Genomic DNA, 8,543 nt, shown 5'->3' on the forward strand with positions numbered 1-8,543 from the left:
CTTCCTTCCTTCCTTCCTTCCTTCCTTCCTTCCTTCCTTCCTTCCTTTCTTTCTTTCTTTCTTTCTTACGTCAACATGCATTGATTTTGCTAGAATACTCTTCACTAAGATCCTGAGAGCATGGTGATCAGAATATTTTGGTACTATGTTTCATTTTGCTTTGGTGTATTCTAATATATTTTGCATACCTTTATCACCAAAAACAATCTGCATAAGCACAGAAACAATTATGACAGTTCTATACCATCTGCATTAAGTAGTTTGTAACATAAATTTGGTTCAGTCTGGATTTTCTTTTATTGAATACATTAAATACTGATAAAACATTTAATTTTAACACAGGCATATTTGAGAACTCTCTTGGTTGTGTAGTTCCAGTTAAACAGGACAATATATTCAACTATTCATATGTATAATGGATGAGACTCACCCATGACCTATTATGGGTAAATGATCATGGCAGACTTTGAGAAAGCAGAGTAAGGGCAGTTCACTATATGGTTCAAGAAGCAGGCAGACAACCACTAGTAAAAAATATCATGGTAAGTGTTCACAGATGTAGCAAGTGATGGGAAACACAAAAAGGGACAAGTAATCATGTTTGGGAAGTCAGAGAGAAGTTCACATTCTGTGTGTGTGTGTGTGTGTGTGTGTGTGGAGAGGTAATATTTGAGATGTGTGATAAGGCATTCTCCAAGTTACACTGGTGAAGGAGGAGTATAAATTATAGCAATAGAATGTAGCGATCAAGAACTTGTAGTGTAGGAATGGGACACGTTTAATTGAATTCCAGTTTTCTCTTTGAGTGAACCTTTGTGATCTTGACGTTACTTAATTTCCCTGAAAATAAATAGAAATAAAAACAATACCTATCTCATACACGTTTTACGAAGATCAAGAGACCTACTTACAAAATACTTAGCAGTATGACTGGTTGTGATAAATAATAAGTGATAACTAATTACTGGGTTTTATGTAGGGTTGAAAGTCAATAAGTATCATTTATATATTGATGCAAATAGAAAAATAGATGAATGTATTTTTTAAGTTGAACACAACTTCCAGAAGAATTAAAAATTGAATGAAGTGCTCCATTAAATAAATTCCATAATACCAGAATAATATAATTCATATGGCTAAAGTAATATATTTAATTACACATGAAAATGTTAAACCATCATAAAATTATGTAAGAGTGAAACACAAGCATAGCGATCGTGGCAGTCAGTGTGAATTCTACTTTCCTACTAAAGACATATATTCACATGGTGCCAAAAATTAAGATCCAATTAATGCTTTATAAAAGAAATCTATGTAAAAAAAAAAACTCACTAGATCTCTAATGATAAAATGTACATTATTTGAACAGAAATAAAGAAGAACAGTAATATTAGGTGAAATAAAATTGAAGGACAAAAAATAGAACTTTTTTTCTTGTTTGCATATTTAACCAGTCATTATTGAGCACACCACATATGAGTGGGCTTCTATGTGGACAGAGTTTGCCTAGGCATTCCAGGGGTAAGCATCCTGAGAGAAAGAGCCAGGTAAACACAAAGCCACTGTTGATGACCTAGTCTTGGAATGTAGGGTCATTTGTCCAGTAGTGCATTTGTAGAGATTGTCACATTGTTTCTCTCCTATGTTGAGAAGGTGTGACAAAGTCCTGGAAGAGCACCTGTGTGGGGGATAAGCTTAGGAATCCCCCGGGCTTACACCAGTGGGTTAACAAGGCATAAAGAAATACAAAGCCATAAAATGCTCACAGCCAAGGTTGGGTAAACCAAATTGGCACCCCAAGAATGGGGAGTGCAAAGACACCTCGAGAATAGGGAGGCATAAAGGTGTCAGGAATAGGGAGGTGCAAAGGCACCCCAAAATAGGGAGGGGGTGAAGAGCCCCCCAAAATAGGGAGAGGCAAAGTCCTGAAATAGAAATGGTGCCAAGGTGCCCAATACATAGGAATAACAAAATTAGATATTCAGAGTGAAAGAACCCCCAAATTTAGTACTATAGCAGAAAGCTGCTTTCATAAGAGAATAGGGCCAGGTTAGGTAAATTGGTGAATTGGACTATGGACCACTGTACTACAGGCAAAGCAGCCTGGAGTGAAGATAGTTAACAAAAGAAAAGATGCCTTATTAACCGTGAGGTTATGCCCCCTATCTGTCTCATCCTCTAGGCTAGCAAAGATAAATAGGCATGGTGCCTCCTGTCTGCTGTTAACAACCATCTACCCATCTGCCCGGTGCCCAGATTTTGTTTTATATTGACCCAAACCCCAAACACTGTATATCTTCAAAATATCCTTTTCCCCCTTACATCCCCAACCTAATGTTCCTAGTTTCTTTTTTTCTCTTTGTATACGCCCAACATGTTTGCAATCCTTCTGATCTGAATAAATAAGGGGCAAGGACCCTTATTCAGGACTCTTGTCTCCCCACCCTGCCCCGACATTAGCCATCTCTTATCTTAATCCTGCATCCACTCTTTTGCCAGACAAAAGAGAACTTTAGACTTAGAGTCTATGACACACGTGGAACCAGAAGTATTTCTCTGGCATTTTGAGGGTCCACAGACTATTATAGTCTTACCATCTGATAACAAATAATCACATTCTTCAGGCAAGCAGAATACACTTACTCCATCCCCCAAGAACTCCCCACTGTATCATTTCATTGTGGTACCAGGCTGTATTGGAATTGGTTGATATCAAATAATTGATGCTTGAGAATAGGTAAAGTTTATAGATGCTAAGCCTACATACCAAGAAATCATGAGAATCCATTCAAATTATTTGAATAAGAAAATGTAGTAAAGTAGCAAGTTACAACATGCAAAAAAAATTATTAATACTTTTATTTCCAAGAAATAGCAAGTGTGAAAATAAGATAAGGACGCCTGGGTGGCGTCCGACTTTGGCTCAGGTCATGATCTTGCTGTTCATGGTTTGAGCCCCGTGTCAGACTCTGTGCTTAATGGTTAGAACCTGGAGCCTGCTTTGGATTCTGTTTCCCTCTCCCTCTCTCTCTGCCCCTCCCCTGCTCACACTCTGTCTCTTCCTGTCTCAAAAATAAATAAAAATTTAAAAAAATAAGATAAACAAACTTTTATAACAGCATATAAAATTGGTGTTAAAGGTATGTTAATATTACCTAAATAGAGGGAACGCAAACTGGTGCAGCCACTCTGGAAAACAGTATGGAGGTTCCTCAAAAAATTAAAAATAGACCTACCATACAACCCTACTACTACTACTATTTCTCCAAGGAATACAGGTATGCTGTTTCAAAGGGGCACATGCACCCCAATATTTATAGCAGCCCTATCATCAATAGCCAAAGTATGGAAAGAGCCCAAATGTCCATTGATGGATGAATGGATAAAGAAGATGTGGTATGTGTATATATATATATATATATATATATATATATATATATATATACACACACACATATATATATATATACACACACACAATGGAGTATAACTTGACAATAAAAAGGAATGAAATCTTGCCATTTGCAACTACATGGATGGAACTAGAGGGTATTATGCTAAGAGAAATTAGAGAAAGACAAATATCATATGACTTCACTCATATGAGGACTTTAAGACACAAGACAGATGAACACAAGGGAAGGGAAGCAAAAATAATATAAAAACAGGGAGGGGGACAAAACAGAAGAGACTCTAAAATATGGAGAACAAACAGAGGGTTACTGGAGGGGTTGTGGGAGGAGAGATGGGCTAAATGGGTAAGGGGCATTAAGGAATCTATTCCTGAAATCATTGTTGCACTATATGCTAACTAATTTGGATGTAAATTAAAAATAATAAAATTAAAATTAAAAAGATACCTAAATAGATTGTACTGTTAATGTTAGAAGTGGGTCCTATATAATTATTTGCAAAATACAATGAGACAGAAAAGATTAATATCTTTAATACATGATAAACTCCTAAAAAGGAATAAGATGAACACACCAAAAGAAAAAAACAACAAAAGACATGAATAGGCACTGAGAAAATAAATAAATAAATGTTGGACCTACACTGCTGACCAACCTCCTCTGTTCAATCCTGCTGCCTCCCTTCCTTTCACAGCTATTTATTCCTAGTAAAAATCTTGTACCACCAACTTAATTTTAACATCTGCTTCCGGAGAACCCAGACTGACAGTGGGGATAAATACACTCTCTTTATCCAAACGATTTTACAACTGGTAGGTTATTCTAAAGAAATGATATGAAATGCACTTATGAACATAAATTATATATACAAGAGTGTAATCAGCTTATATTAAAAGTGAAAACTTATAATTGTTCAAATAACTTACTATTTGGCATTAATTAATTTAAATTAATGAATTAATAATGGTTGGCTATGCATATTTATTTATTTTACAGATTACCCTAGGGGCACCTGGGTGGCTCAGTCAATTGAATGTCTGGCTCTTGATCAGGGCTCAGGTCATGATCTCAAGGTTCCAGCCCCGCGTCAGGCTCTGTGCTGACAGTGCAGAGCCTGCTTGGGATTCTCTCTCTCCCTCTCTCTCTTCCCCTCCCTCACTCATCTCTCTCTCTCTCTCTCTCTCAAAATAAATAAATAGAACTTCAACAAAGATTTAAAAGCAGATTAGTTTATAGCTTTAAGTGAAAAATTTAGATATTTTCAAATGAATCCAATTATTTTAACATTTATGAATTTATTTAAATTATTTAATATTTATATTGTATGGAATATTTATATATTTGATACTATTTGTGGGCTTTTGATATATATAATTATTTACATATGTTAATATAGTTCTAAAAGAAATTGTAGAAAGTAAGAGAAAAAGATTTGAGGGATATATCATGAAATATTTTGGTGTTTATTATCTGGTGGGGATATGGACGACTATTATTTTCTGTCTAATTTTCTATACTTCTGAATTTTTCTACAATTGCTATGAATTATTTTTGTTTATAAAAAAACATATACAAACGTGTTTAACCACTCTTTCATTTTCACGTTGATCCACTTATTCTTGCCACATTTGTTCACCCAAATTTGCTTCGCTGGTCACAAACAGGAGTATGTGTGTATATAAAAATGAATGCCAGGGGGTGGGGGGCAGGGTGGACTAAGATGCAGCATAGGAATATCTTAAACTCACCTGTCTTCCACAGACACACCAAACCTACAACTGTATATGAGATAATTCCCTCTGAAAAAGACTGAAAAATTGGCTGACCCGCTTCTTTACAATAATTTTAAAAGGCCACACTGAAATGGGTAGGAGAGGCAGAGACATAGTCTCAACAAAAACCCTACCTGAGGCTTGGTGACACACATTGAAAGGTATCTTACAAATCTGAAGGTTCTCCCTGAGGACCAGGGTTTTTTTTTTTTTTTTTGGTCTCACATCCAGCACCCCAACTCTTGGGATCTGCACTAGAGATGAGTCCTCTAATGTCCAGCTTTGAAAACCAATGGGGCTAAAATTTAGGAGACCCAAAAGGCTGGAGGGAGTGGAGATACTGCCTTCAGAGATTGCACATACTCACTTGAAGTGGGGCCCAGGTCAAAAGCAGCAATTTGAAAGACATCTAGATTATATGTAAAGAAGATTCACATGTTAATCTTGTAGTATCTGCCACAGGGCAGAGGCCTGTTGGGACTCTCTCAAGGGACAGAGGTACTAGAGGGTGCCAGTTTTGTGCCTTCTCTCTACTTTGCTAGTGCCAGCAGGTGCATGTAGAGCCTGTACTCTCCTGCTTACCCACTGTAAAGCTGGCATGCATGCCCTGGACCTCTGCTCTCCCCGTGTCTCACTAAAACCAGTGAGCATGTGCAGTCCACATAAGGGGTGGTCCTTAATCACCTGGCTCTGTTTGATAGGGAAGCTTCTGCTCCTGGGGCCTATGGGACAGTAACAACTGAAGAGACCGTTCTTGGTAGACTACCACAAGGGCACTGCACAGACAAGACTGAACACATCCCCAGTCTTTATTTAAAGGAGGCCTGTTTTCTTATTCAGGAACTTGGCCTGAGGCTGGCAGGGTTCTGGTTTGTCACATACCTAGAGGCTAGAGGGGTGTTCTCAGGGAATGTGGGCTTGGGATTGCATATTTGTACTGTCGTTCAGCCTTCATGGTACCTCCCAGAAAGAAACGATACACTTGTCTAGATCTCTGATATTTCCAACTAACCCAGGGAATACCTCCAGATCACCTGGTCTAGAGGCCAGCAGGATTTACAATTGGGGTCCCACAAGACTGTATATATGTTCATACCTTAAAGCTGCTGCCTGAGGTTTTAGCTTCCAGTCAGCCAAAAATTAGGTGCTGACTGAGACTCCCTCCATTTGGAACATAGACAGAGCTTGGAACAACCTCAACGTTTGGAATTTGCCAAGAATAAACCATGATAGACAATCACAAATGTTCAACAAAAAAACAAGAATTAGGGCAAGATTGAGCTAATTTGTTGTTTATTGTTAAGCAATGCTAAAGCTATATTTTTAAATATCAGAGAATCAAGTAATTTTTTTCTCATAAGATTTTGTGTTTCAATCAGACTTTCTTAATTAAAAAACAGTACATTGAAATCATGTAATATTTGACAATTTTTTAAAATATGTACTCTATTTTTGCCTTCACTTAGAAATTTAAACTTTTTTCTTCTGAAAACATAGAAATATTTTACATAGTAATCTTTGTTTTCAGGTAACTGTGAAAAGAAATGTAATCATGTCATAGTCCATGAATGATTTTGTGGTTATGTTTCATTTATCATGTTCACTGAAGCATTATATGAATATGCATAATCTTGCTTTCTTTACTGAGCTTTTACATTGTTATTTCACAAGTAGATGAAAAGTGTTGTATTTTAGATGGTTCGCTGTATTCTCAGTCATTGTTTTTGTTTTTTTTAATTTTGTTTTTCTGAAATTCAAGGGCATTATAGATTGATTTATTTTTTTATACATATGCTCTGCCTTTTATAGTTAATTTAGAATATGCCATTTCTAATGTCTTTAGTGAATAATATAATCATACTCTCAATTCTTTTGCTTTGACTTATCTAGAAAATCCTTCGTATATTACTCTATCAATAAAATTGTTTGATTTTTTGTTATTAATAGCAAAGATAAATCACATATCGTAATCCTTTTTGCTATGCACAATAACTCGTTTACTTGCGTTTACTATAATTCTATACAGCAGTGTTTCTTTTTTCCTTTTTGAACATTAGCAAACTGAAGGCCACACAGATGGTAAATACCGTATCAGGATCCAAACTCAGGTAGTGACTTTAGGGACCTCAAGATGTTAACCTCTAACTTCTACCAAAGAATAAGATGATAATCATATATTGATTTTATCCCTAAATGCCTTTATTCGTTCAAGACATCAAAAAATACTGTGTGCATACCAGTTTTCAAACATTCCTCCCAGGGATTCAGGTGCATAGTAAATGTTAGAAGGCTCCTTCTCTTAGTTCGCTCTTCTAGTAGGAAAAGGCATCATCAACACATGACCAAATAAATAACATGGTTTGAGGAAGTGTGAAGTGCATCAAAGAAGATTAAATAGTGTCCTGGGATAGAGATTGACTGGGGAGTGTTATGTTTGATAGGATAATCAGGGAAGACTTTTCTATAAAAGAAACATTTATTCACAGATTTGAAAGTTTAGACGGAGCCATCCATATAAAGACCCTGGGAATGAGCATTTCAGGCAGGGTACACAAATAAGTTTAAAGTCCTTCATGTGAAAACAGGATTGGGTTTTAGAAATACTAACAATTATTATGGCTGACTTGCTACTATTTTAGGTAAGAGATTTAGCATTGCTAGAAATTTAAGCATCCCCTGATATAATACTGTAAAATCATAAAAACAAACAATATATAATAAATATCAAAAACCAGATAACTATAACTTGAAGTAAAGATAATTCCTTTGACATTATTATCAATGTATAAATTCCTCAAATACTGACAGTGAATTAGATTTGAAAATCTTTTCAAAGGAGACAGAAGGAAAGTCTCTACTGAGAACTCATCTAAAATTCTACCTGATTTTATAGACTGGATTCTGAGAAGCACAAAGACCTAGAAGTTTTGTGGGGAAGGGCTTTTGTCAGGAGAGAGAGATTTTATGGATTTTAATAGTACCCATTGGGTTAACATTCATTTTCTGTTCTACTTGAGAGTTGAGAAATGGATTAATTGATTGATTTTTATTTTTTCAATGTTTTTAAGAGAGAGAGAGAGACAGTGCAAGTGGGGGAGGGGCAGAGAGAGAGGAAGACACAGAATCTTAAGCAGGTTCCAGGATCTGAGCTGTCAGCACAGACCCTGATGCAGGGCTCAAACTGCGAGATCATGACCTGAGCCAAAGTTGGACACTCAACCTACTGAAGCACCCAAGCGCCCCGAGAGATGACAAATTTAAATAATTGGAAAGGAAAATATTTCAGTAAGTTTTGTAAGCCCTATATTATAGTTAAGAAAGGCATTTTGCATATATAGCTTTGGTTAGGGTGGTTCCT

Source organism: Herpailurus yagouaroundi, unplaced genomic scaffold, assembly GCF_014898765.1.
Source record: "Herpailurus yagouaroundi ecotype Mexico unplaced genomic scaffold, PumYag 181, whole genome shotgun sequence".
NCBI lineage: Eukaryota > Metazoa > Chordata > Mammalia > Carnivora > Felidae > Herpailurus > Herpailurus yagouaroundi.